Source organism: Larimichthys crocea, chromosome XVI (assembly GCF_000972845.2).
Source record: "Larimichthys crocea isolate SSNF chromosome XVI, L_crocea_2.0, whole genome shotgun sequence".
Classification (NCBI taxonomy): domain Eukaryota; kingdom Metazoa; phylum Chordata; class Actinopteri; family Sciaenidae; genus Larimichthys; species Larimichthys crocea.
This window is the reverse complement of record NC_040026.1, coordinates 14580620-14592605: the sequence shown is the minus strand read 5'-3', so window position 1 is coordinate 14592605 and position 11986 is coordinate 14580620. Positions and strand designations below refer to the sequence as shown.

Sequence of the window (11986 nt, the reverse complement as noted above, 5' to 3'; positions counted from 1 at the left end):
AATTCACCTTCTCACACAGTCAAACAGTCACACTGTGATGTATGGCACCATGCGTGCACAAGTTAGACATTAATGTGATACTTCACAACATGATTCCTCTTGGTACAAACAGTTTCTCTAAGATATAAGAGGCAGTATTTTTTTTCAAATTGAACAGACAGAATACACCTGGTAGTATTTAATGTCCGCTGTGTCAAATTTAGGTGGCACTATTTACAGAATAACTCAGTTTTCATTGATGTATAATCACCTGAAAATAATAATTGTCATGTTTTTGTTACCATAAACTGAGCTGTTTATATCTTGGTCCTCTTCCACAGGGTACACTTATAGACAGCATAAAATATTGGTGGCTCTGGCCGTCTCCATGTTGGCAGTCCTGCCTCTGCTGCCTCCCGGCTAATCTAAAAATCTGCAAAGATTTTCATTTTTCATTGGAGCTGAGGCAGGCTGAATGATATGTAACGGCACCAAACTGAAAGCACAACCATCTACCTACCACCAAAGCAGCCATGTTGCTAACTTTAAGCCTTAATATAATTTGGACAGGTGAGTTAAATAGAAATTCACCCTCATTAAAGTTGTCTTGCATGGGGAAATTAGCTATAGAAACCAAAACTGTTTTTTGTACCAGGCTGTAAACATGTTTATTTCTGCTGTGAACTTGGACATTTTAACATGGGGGCTTATGGAGATTGACTCATTCTGTAGCCAGCCTCAGGTGGACATATGAGGAACTGCAGTTTTTGGCACTTCACATTGGCTTCAGTTCACACCCATGGAGGAGCATATTTGGATGTAAAAGTTGTGCAGTGATTAACAAAAAATAGAGAACCTACAGATAAAAAAGTTAAAAAAAATGTCATAATTAAGATTAATGTACTATACATACAGTTACGGCATTAAAGAATAACTCCACACTTCCATACTACTGTTATGGAAGGAAAATAGAGCAGTAATGGTCTCTGTAGTCCTGAACTTGTGGTGGTCTGCTGTATTTGTGATCACAACCAGCTGCTGATGCAGTGAGGTACTATAGTGCAATGCTGCCAAAGCAGAATATTTAGCTTGGGTCCTTTAAATATTGTTATATGATCATAGTGGTTTTGGACTTAAAACACAAAAACTTGAATCCGGACTTAAGACTTATCAATTTAATATATAAACAGGCGAGACAGGAAAGACATAAAGAAATAAGCTAAGGATATCAATGCTCGCAGGGCACAAGTGGTCACTGAATGAAAACAATATAAATAATCTGTTATGACCTTAAATCCATCTTAGATCCAAGTCAACACCTTGAGAGGAAGATTTTGGACAGCTCTACATAATCAAAACACCAAAATGTTGGAGTTTTGAAAGAAAAATGTTCAGTTTAGAGACTTAAAATACATAATAAGGAGAATGGAAGCTATTGTTGTGTCTTTTATTTTGTCACACTAAAATGGCATCTGTTTATTAGATAAATAATAAAAAAGAAAATGGTAAAACAATACTAATGTTCCTGATTTGTCCATTTTTTTCTCATTGCTGCAGCTCCTGTTAATCGGCTTTCTGAGGAAACATCCAAAACGAAAACTGGCTGTGAAATAAAATCAGTAAAGCCTGAGGCTGATTTTGGCTCATGGTGACAAAAACTCGTCCAAAAAAACAAACACACATTTTGATTATATCTGATGACAAAACTGCCTGAATGCTTTGCGTCGAAATGTTGTATTTGAAACTGATCCAAGAAGAAGCAATTCAGAGATAAAAACAGAGCCAGAGCTGGACATTTTGTCTTCACTCAGCATTTGGACTATACTGCTGCAGAGAAGTGGTCATCTCAGCTTTTTCCAGCTTGTGTGCGTGTTCGTGTCAGAGCCAAAAAAAGATGCAAACACACCAACGTGCAGTACAGTGTGCATGTAATGTAAAATCACTCCATTTCACTGCTGTTTATGAGAGTAAAAACAACAAATCCTCATGTTCGAGTAGCTTGAGGTGAAAGCGTGTGAGCCTGTACTTAGATAAATGCTAATCTTAGCATGCTACTGCTAGGTATAATCATGTTTATCATGTTCGGCATCTTAGTTCAACATGTTGACATTTGTTAATTATCACTAAACACAGTACAGGCCTGTGACCCACCACCAGTGGCGACAGGCATTGGGGTGCAGGTGCATCATTACTGGGGCTGCAGGCAAAGGTGGCAGGTGTGAGGATTGTGTTAAGATGGATGTGACAAAAGTTTTATGTTCTGTGTAAAAGGATATTTGTATTCATTCATCAGTTTGACATATCTGGTAGAAGTCTTGGCAAGGCCCAAGGCCCAAGACACATATATTGGTGTTGTTCCTGAAGCCCTATGATGAGTAACGGATCAGATTCAGGTATCAAAATACTGATAAGAGATACAGTGGAGGAGGTCCAGAGAAATGTAAAATACGCAATCTATGTTGAACGGGATTGTCTGTGGTCTGATATTAAACCATCAACTGAAGATCATCTTGTTGTCTGTTGTTTGTGTTCAATTTCTTGTCTCATGGTCCAGAAGATCCTTCCTATCCGCAGGCTGTCTGTGCTGACCCATAGCATGACAGACTCAGGATGTCGAACATCACCTGTCTGGTAGCAAAGGAACAAAAACTAGCACAGGAGGTGAAGCAACTAGATCTAGTTGGTAACGCATCACTTCTATGCAAACTGAGTCTGGAACCAAACTCTTGGAAAGGAGCTGCCAGACTATGTCCCAGGATGAGGGGTGCTGGGCAGGTGTGGAGATACTCACAAGGCCCCGGCTGAATGCTGCACTGTTTAAGTTCTCCGTGGAGACCAAGAGAAACAAAGTTGCTGAGAGGAACTGAATATAGCTCTAGTGAAAGTTCTGTGTTTCCTCACCAGTCAGTGAGTCAGAACAGACTGAACTCTTCTCAGAGAGCGATGACCTGGACGACTGAGAACCTTCACAGACGTTAGTCCTGTATTTAACTGCTCTTTCCACACTGCCATTCACGTCTCTCATGCATGCTCACATTAATTTCCTTGCTGTCATTATCTGGTGCCATCAATTGTGACACCAGCTGTTTTCATCAGCTGGCCACATCTGTCCAATAGCGCAGTGACATACCTGCATTGTTAGCCCATCATCTTGCTGCTGTCTTTGGAAATGATGGTTCTCTCTCCACCGTCATTACATTAATGCTGCGGTTATGTGCGCCTCTTAACCTCGCCATCTACTGCTCATGTCTTGACAACTTCATTATTTCATCCACCGTCAACAGCAGTCATCAGCCTCCACCAGCACTGTCTGGGCTCCATCGGGGGGAGTCTAAGCACCAAAGACTTGTGTCAAGACTTAATCATCACATATCATTTGTTATTTCACTAGAGAGGACCAAATCAACAACAAGATACATTCAAATTATTTATTAACAAGGTTAAAAAGATTCTGTGTGAAGCGTGAACTCTTGTACTTCTTCAGTCTGCTGCTGCGCTGTGGAGGCACTGCGGGGGATCCACCGTAACACTTGGGCATGACAGATGGAAGAAATAGGAGAAAGAAATGTGGTGGGCAGGAGGGGTGAAGAATACGAGAGTGAAAGAGGAGGAGATAGTTAGGAGGGTATTTATAGGAATGTCATGGAAGTGGCATGCTTGAGATGTGGTCCTGCTTCTGAATCTGTTAATAGCTTCAAAATAAATAATCATCTTTACGTCCTTCAGTTGTCCTTCATGATTGATCTGAACAGTAGTTCGGAGTACCCGGCCTTCCTAGACTCTCTGGATGGGGTCCTGGAAAGGATACCACCTAGGGACCTCAACACTCTCAACAATGGTGCAACCTGGAGGAGGGTGACTGCCCGATCTGAACCTTAATGTTGCTTTGTTATTGGACTTCTGTGCTAGTCATAACAAGCCACCGTGTTCAAGCATGGGGTGATCCAAAGGTGTGCTTGGTACCAGAACACCTATAGGCTATTGGATCAAGTTGCAGGACAGAGAAAGTTAGTTAGACTGATCTTTTTCAATCATAAGGTATTGGACAAATTGAAGTTTTGACCCAATGATAGGAGGAGGAGGAGGAGTCTGTACAAAATTTCATAGTTGTTGAGAGTAAAGTGGTGGACTGACGAACATTGTCATCCATTGAATATCTCTCAAAACTACTTAATCAAATGATCAATATTCTGTTGATTCATTGCCCAAGCTTTAAACTGGATTGCTTTTGGAGTTCACACACTCCTCTCTCTCTCTCTCACACACACACACACACTCAAACACCATCCATCATTCCTCCTGTCTGCTGAATCAGCATTGTGTTTCGATGCAACATCAGCCAAGCCTCCTCTGATCCAAACACAACACCAAACATCTGAGCAGGAGACAGCTGTCACTAATTTTTTCAACCTGTAAGTGCAGACGTCTTTTCATCCTCTCAGACTAATTTGGTTTCGAAAGCATGTTTTATTTCTTGTGTTTTGGATCAGGGGACATACCTTCATCTATGCTCGGTGGAATGAGATGTCTCTGTTTCATAAAATGTAAGCACCGACCTCGGCACCAGTGCAATTTTCTATCCTTGTGCCTCTGCGATCCCCTGAAGCTGTGCGAGAGAGATTAGTTAAATTCATCTACTTCACAGAGTTTTGTTTTACCCACGGGCCCCAGGGTGGGAGATTACATGTGAAATTAAAACTTCTTTTTTTTTAAAGTTTCATAGCCTCCCCGCCTTTGATGTTTAGCGAAAACTGAACCGCTATCTTTAACGCAAATCCAATTTCTCTTATCAACGTCATCTTTCCCTCCCTGTTTATCTCCGTGTCTGTCTTTTCCCACGTCTCTCATTCCTAATTTTCTGTTTATTGCATTGCATTGTATCACAACAACAAGGATGGACTGGTGCAATATAAAAGCAATATCATCTACAAACACACGCATGCACGCATACAGTATGCAGCATGTGTGCCTGTTTGCTTCTGCCAGCATATTTGTCTCCCCTCTCCTCGCCCTCCACAAACACAACACAAGCCCATATGTGATCCTGGATGAGAGTTGGCATCACGCTGATTTTTCCAAACGCCTGGTTGTCATGGCAACGTGGCAGTGGCAACCGCTCAATGTGAGTACATTTTTTCCCACCCTATCTTGGACTGTTTATGTACGTGTCCAGAACAAAAGGCAGCGAAAGAGGACAACAGGAGAGGACGAGAATCAGTCAGAAATATACAAATCGCTGCAGGCTCACTGCTCTCTGTCTGTCATGATGGATTTCTGCAAAATGTAAAGGCTTTGAAGATTAGCTTAAAACAAGCACACACACACACAAATATAAAGGTTTTGTCATATGTGTTATGTGTGTGTGTGTGTGTGTGTGTTGAAGTTCCACCCAGAAGCACTTCTTCAAATCCCATTACACCCGTCCCCAGCTCCTCCTCACAACACCCCCCTCCCAAACATCGAGAGGATCCAATCCCCACAGCTAAGACAGTTGGTATGGAAACGGATCAGTAAAGCTCCAAATTTCTCTTTTAACGACTCATTACCGATCCTGTCGCCTTTTAATGTCACTGCTTCCACGCCATGGCAGCAAAAAACACCATTACTAACCCAGATCGCTGCAGGGATGAGGAGGAATGTTTGAATGGGTTAGTGAGCACAGTGGTAATCATCCTGTTTGCCTGCACTCTTGCCTGTAATATTTCAATTTCCTCCCTTAGTTTATCTGACTTCCTTTGACACGCAAACCCATTATTGTGCTGCTTCAAGATGCTTTCGCTGCCACAGAGGAAACATGACTGGATGCCTTGTTTTGCATCTGAAACGCACGTCTAATCATCTTCTAGAAGGGAGATAAAATAAAAACAGGAAGGCTAAAGGACTGCACAGGGTCCCATTCTTTCATTTGATATTTCACACCGTGTGAAATTCAAAATGAAAAGGCAATACGGCATCAATAAAAGCAAAAATGCCACGGGTGTAAGTGCAGATAGAGGGAAACACAACCTGAGTGTTGATTCTGCAGAAAAAAAAGATCACAGCTATTTTATCACTCTGAGAAGCCGAATCCCTGCAGAGTACTTTCGCTTCCTGCTCTGCTTTTTCTCTCATCTCGCTGACAGCCGCAAAACAGAGACGGAGAAATCAGGAGGACGGTGGAGGACTGATGGGAAGAGAGGAAACACACTGAGGGTGGAGCACAAAAAGAGGAGAGCACATATGAGATGAAAGAGATGGAGCAAAGAGGCCTTAAAGGGAGCTAGTGACGTTACAGAATCTAATCCTCAAACTGGCTGAATAATTTGGCCTGAGATGTAAACAGCCATCAGGAGTCGGTGGCTGCTCAAGCCTCACAACTACTCACACGATCTGTTCTGACTCAGCTTCAGTAATTAGGGACTTTTATTCATGGGTGGTAGATGATTGATGAATTAATTGCAACATGGCTGACGCAAGTATGATTTTAATGAAAGAAACTGGTTGACAAACAGAATACTCTCTTCACTGTGTGAGAGTTAAAACATTTCTGTGAAGATTTGCAGTTTTTTATTCAGTTTTTTAAAAATCTTATTCCTTCCTATAAAAAATGTCTCCAAACCTCTTTCCACTGCTGAGCTATTAGCAAGACTAGTATCAGCTCTAGGCACAGCAGTGCTTTAAACTTAATGCTAATATAAATATGATGACACTGACATTTATGATTTATGAACTGAAGTCACAAGGTCACATTTAATCTATAACCTCTGATCCACTGACGTCTGTAAATCATACCATGACCCATGTTACTAAGTCTACATTCATGCCAGCAGCTCTGTGAGACTTTAAGCCAAATGCTCATAGATATAAAAAAACAAAAACATAAATACATCATTGGCCACTGCTGTATATCACCACTATACGTCAGCAGGGTCACCATACTGGGGGAGGTCAAGATCCACTAGTACACAATATGAAATGTGCAGACGTCACTCCAAAATCGACTGAACTCTGAACCACTGACAGTAAAGAAAGAACAGCATGTGCGTGACGTCCCTCACAGGTTTCTGAAGAGCTGTTGTGATGCTCAAATTCTGTGGCTCCGGCTGTGCTCCTGAATGATGCCTGAGCGCTCAAAGAAGCCACCTGTAACAGCACCCACCTGTCAATCAAAGTTTCCATTCGGTTAATTATGTAAATTTTAAACTAGTAATTTGAACAGGCATATTAATCGAATATAAACACAGCATAAACCAAGTATTGGGCAAAATGATACTTGATGATGGAGCTGGATGAAAGGTTAAAGGGATTCTGAGGGAGCCATGAATGTCTGTACCAATGTCATGTCTGTCCATCGAGATATCTCACTAAACCTGTCAACCTCATAAGAGAGAAAGCCAGAGAATCACCAGTCAGTGTATATATCATCCTCTGGGGACCATGAATACATGCACAAAAATCCCATGGCAATCCAGCCCATATAGTTATATTATATTTTAGTCTGAATAAAAGTCTTGGACAGAACAACAGACCAACATTGCCATCCAGAGAGTCACGATGCTCGCTTGGCTTGGCTAAAACATTTAATTATGTGGAGGCCACAAACCTCAAGTTCCAGGTGAGTAATCACTGAGTCACAGCTATTGATTAACAACACTATAAAGTCTAAAAAAAAATACATTGACTATGCAGAACCATGTATTACAATGATGTAGGAAGACAAAGGTTCCTGTGTCCTCAATTAAGAACTGGTATCTTGCCCCTGGCAAATAAGGCTCTTTGGCATTTCCAAAGAACAATCTTTATTTGTATTTCTGTGACCTTGTGTTGTTGAGGACACATTTAAATGATTGTTCTCTGTGCTATGACCTAAAGAGTCTACTGTTCAAATAGCTTTTTGATGGAAACGTTATTGTCATGATAGGGTTAGGGATTAGCAAGCTCACAGAGACTAAGACAAAGAGGATCCTGTAATCCTCGCATATTGAAATGCATAATCTATGGCCTGTGGCTGTTCTTATGATTTGATCCAGGCTACATAATCACAGTTAAGGTCCATCTTACTTCAAACATTTTGGGGAGACCCGTTACTCTCTCAGCATGGCAACTGTCTTCAGTTTGGTACAGAAGAAGCTGACTGGTCTGCAGAGATCTCTGACCTCCTCAACCCCATCCAACACCTTCGAACTGGAACATAGACTACAGTCCAGTGGTCTCTTGGCAATGTTTTTAATGCTCTTGTGGCTGAATGAGAGAAAAGTCATGCAACTAGGTCCTCACCTTGTTTAGCAATCACATATTGGTGCGATCCTGGTACTCAGACTTCCTCCCACAGTCCAAAGGCATACACTTAATGAACTGGCGATTTGTTCAGGGTGATGTAATAAAGCAGTAGGAGATCAGGTGCAGTCAAAGGTCTGACACATGGCATCAGCAATGTGTTTGGCGCTGATACCGAAGAGGCAGGGAACACGAGTCACTACCAAGGCCACCCATCTTTATAGTGATGCTCCACAGTGATGATTTGTCCTCCTGCGGCTCTGGCATTGTCCAGGATGGTAGAGTTGCCTCTCGCCCTAATTCAGCTGGGATAGGCTCCAGCTCCCCCACAACCCTGATGAGAATAAGTGTTTACAGGAAATGTATGAATGCATGGATATTAGAGTAATGATCAGGTGTCCACATACTTATGGCCATAAAATCAATAGAAAGAGATATATTATTGAATGCAGAAATAATAAATCTCCCTCAGTACACCCGTTCTTAGCAGGTAATAAAGTATGTTTATGAATTTAAGGGGAAAAGAAAGCAATGGAAGAGAGGATGAAGACGGTGCCTCACTCATCATCACCCTCCTCTCTGACATCAGCTGACAAGATGTTCAGAGAAAATATCCACCAAATGTTGCATCACATCTGTGCTGTGGATCAACATTTGGTCGTATGTTGATCGATTTGATCATGTTAATTTCTTTTAATGAATAATTGACTGTAAATGAGCGTGTGTTTGTATAGCATGTTTTCTTTGTTTGAATAAAAGGCAGACTTTTTATGTTGGGTGTGTAGTGTCGAACAGGGAATTCAGGCAAAATTATGAGACTACACTGCCACCAGCTGTTGGAAGTACACATCACAATGGAGCGGCTTACAAGCCCTTTTCATTGAAAATGTGCTTTTATGTAAAGGGCAAATGGTTTAGCACTTTAAATTTGCTCACAAAAGAACAAATTATAGTAGATAACAGAGCACACATGCTCCAGTCTTATATCTTTTCCAAAAAGTGGATCATTAAGAGTACAAAATTTGATAAATCTCCTGACTCTTGAGGATGTCTCATTGCCAAAGAATCTAGTTATTTTAGAAGAATTCATGCAATCTCCATCTCTAGATGCCACCCCCGCTATCCATGCCTACACAGGTCCAGAGACCGCAACTATTCTCAGTAAAATCTTTCCCTTTCTGAAAGATGACTCAACAATTGACGTCCTACAGCCTCTCAGTCTGAGTCAACTATCGGGTACTTTCTAGGGAGACAGGGAACAAGTAAAATTTTGAAAATTACACATTTCTCCTGTCTGGAAGAGCTTTGTGTTGCACTGTTTTGTAGTTATAAACTCATACAAGCACTAATAAAAAATAAATGAATATTGTTATTGTTGTTGTTCTGTCTCCAAAGTCAACCAAAAACTCATATCTAGGCCTATAAAAGGAGGTCAACAAAATATAACCATTCTCAGTAGAACGGCCTGACCTGACTGAATGCCATATGAGGGAATGTATGACACTGTGTATGAGACTACAGCTAAAAACAAGGCAAAACTAACTAAACCACAGAGTTAGAACTAGGCCCATGAAAGAGGTCAACGGAGAACAAGGATTCTCAATAGAGCAGCAAGGTGTTAACTGAACCCACCTGTCAGTTAAAGTTATACAGAAATTCAGACTCAGTACAGTTGTCATAGCTGTAGAGGCCAAAACTGTTTTTGTACCAGGTTGTAAACATGTTTATTTCTGCTGTGATGTTGGACATTTTAACATGGGAGCTTATGGAGACTGACTCGATTCTGTAGCCAGCTTCAAGTGGTCGTTTGAAGAACTGCAGTTTTTGGCATTTCATAGCAATGGAGGATTCTGCTTGGTCCAGACAAAGTAACAAGATCCAACTACAACCAAATACAAGACAAAAGGAACTAAAGCAAAAAGTCATAATTCAGCCCACTAAGAGGTCAACAAAATACACTGCTCGAAAAATATTAAAGGAACACTTTGAAAACACATCAGATCTCAATGGGGAAAAAAATTATGCTGGATATCTTTCCTGATATGGACTGGGTAATGTGTTAGGAACTAAAGGATGCCACATCATTAATGGAAGTAAAAACCTACAGAGGGCTAAATTATTCAAAGACATCCCCAAAATCAAAGCAAAAAAAATCATATTGCAGGCTAGTCCATTTTGCCAAAAATTTCTTTGTAGCAACTCATAATGGTACTCAGTAGTTTATATGGCCTCCATGTGCATGTATGCATGCCTGACAATGTCGGGGCATGCTCCTAATGAGATGACGGATGGTGTCCTGGTGGGATCTCCTCCAAGATCTGTGAAATCACAGGGCGGACCTGTGTTCTGTGGCAAATACAAGTTGAGCTCCATGGCAGTGAGCACACGGTCCACTACAGGCGCTCAGGCCACCCTCATGGAGTCTGTTTCTGACCAATGGCCTCCTGGAGGTCATTTTGTAGTGCTCTGGCACTGCTCATCCTGTTCCTCCTTGTACAAAAGAGCAGATACCGGTTCTGCTGATGGGTTAAGGACCTTCCACGGCACTGTCCAGCTCTCCTAGAGTAGCTGCCATCTCCTGGAATCTCCTCCATGTTCTTGAGAATGTGCTGGGAGACACAGCAAACCCTCTGGCAAAGACACGTATTGATGTCCCACCCGGGAGGAGTTGGACTACCTGTGCAACCTCTGTAGGGTCCAGGTACCGCACCATGCAACCAGTAGTGACACTGACCCTAGCCAAATGCAAAACTAATGAAAAATCTGTCAGAAAAGATGAGGAGGAAAAAAATGTCAGTAGCCTCCACCAGTAAAACCATTTCAATTTTGGGGGCTGTCTTATTGTTGCCCCTCTAGTGTACCTGTTGTTAATTTCATTAACACCAAAACAGATGAAAATGATTAACATTTCTTTATGTTATCAACATACTGAAGCCATCATGTGTTAATGCCCTGTGAGGAGCATTACTATGTTCTTGTGGGAGCGTGTTTGGTTGCTGCAGCGCCTCCGTGTGGTCTCCAGGACTCTGTGCGCTGCGGTTTCCAGGGGAGGAACCAAAAAGAGAGAGGGCGCAGGTGTGGTGATGCACTGACGTTCAAATTCACTGTGAGACAGGTCTACACCGGAAACGACACGGTTTGACCTTCAAAATAAGAGCATACAATTCACCTTTCGTGATAGAAACGTCGTCACTTAATTTTTTTAAAATTTGTATTGTTCTGTTTTGTTCTTTTGAAGCTTTGTGTTAGGCCTATATCCAAATTTTTACAACTAGGATATAACAATTTTTTTTTCCACAAATTAATTTTGTCTTATTATTATTTTCTTCCAGTGGCTGTAATCACTGACAAAAAAAGAGCCGTGACAATAAAACAAACAAACAAAAAAAATAAAATAAAGCTTTCACCTTAGAGCCAAGTATTCGTGACGTCACCGAAGCCGTTGGTGGTCGACACCTGTCAAATTAAAGCGTCCACGCTCTTAATTATGCACAACTTTAAGCCTTAATTTAATTTGAATTAATTTGAACAGATGATTAATATAAAAGTCCACCCTCAGTAATGTCGTCATGAGCGAGGGAAAATTAGCTAGAGAGACTAAAACCTCTGTTTTTAACTGACTCGTTCAAACGGACAGTTTGGTGAACAGTCACGGAGGTTGCTAACGTAGGTATGGTTGCTATGGCTGCTTTTATTTTGAAATTAAAAACCGGACACATGCTTTGAACGCAGTAGCGTTTCGTCAGCAGTG

The 11986-nt window shown here is 41.4% G+C and overlaps 1 long non-coding RNA gene across 1 annotated transcript; it reads right to left on the bottom strand.

The window, feature by feature from the left end:
- Positions 1 to 6388: 6388 nt before the first annotated feature.
- Positions 6389 to 11882, bottom strand: LOC113747901 (uncharacterized). The gene is made up of 3 exons (XR_003463977.1): positions 11643 to 11882; positions 8236 to 8569; positions 6389 to 7117 (listed from the first exon to the last, which is right to left on the bottom strand). It is a non-coding gene; the product is annotated as an uncharacterized LOC113747901 (long non-coding RNA).
- Positions 11883 to 11986: the final 104 nt, after the last annotated feature.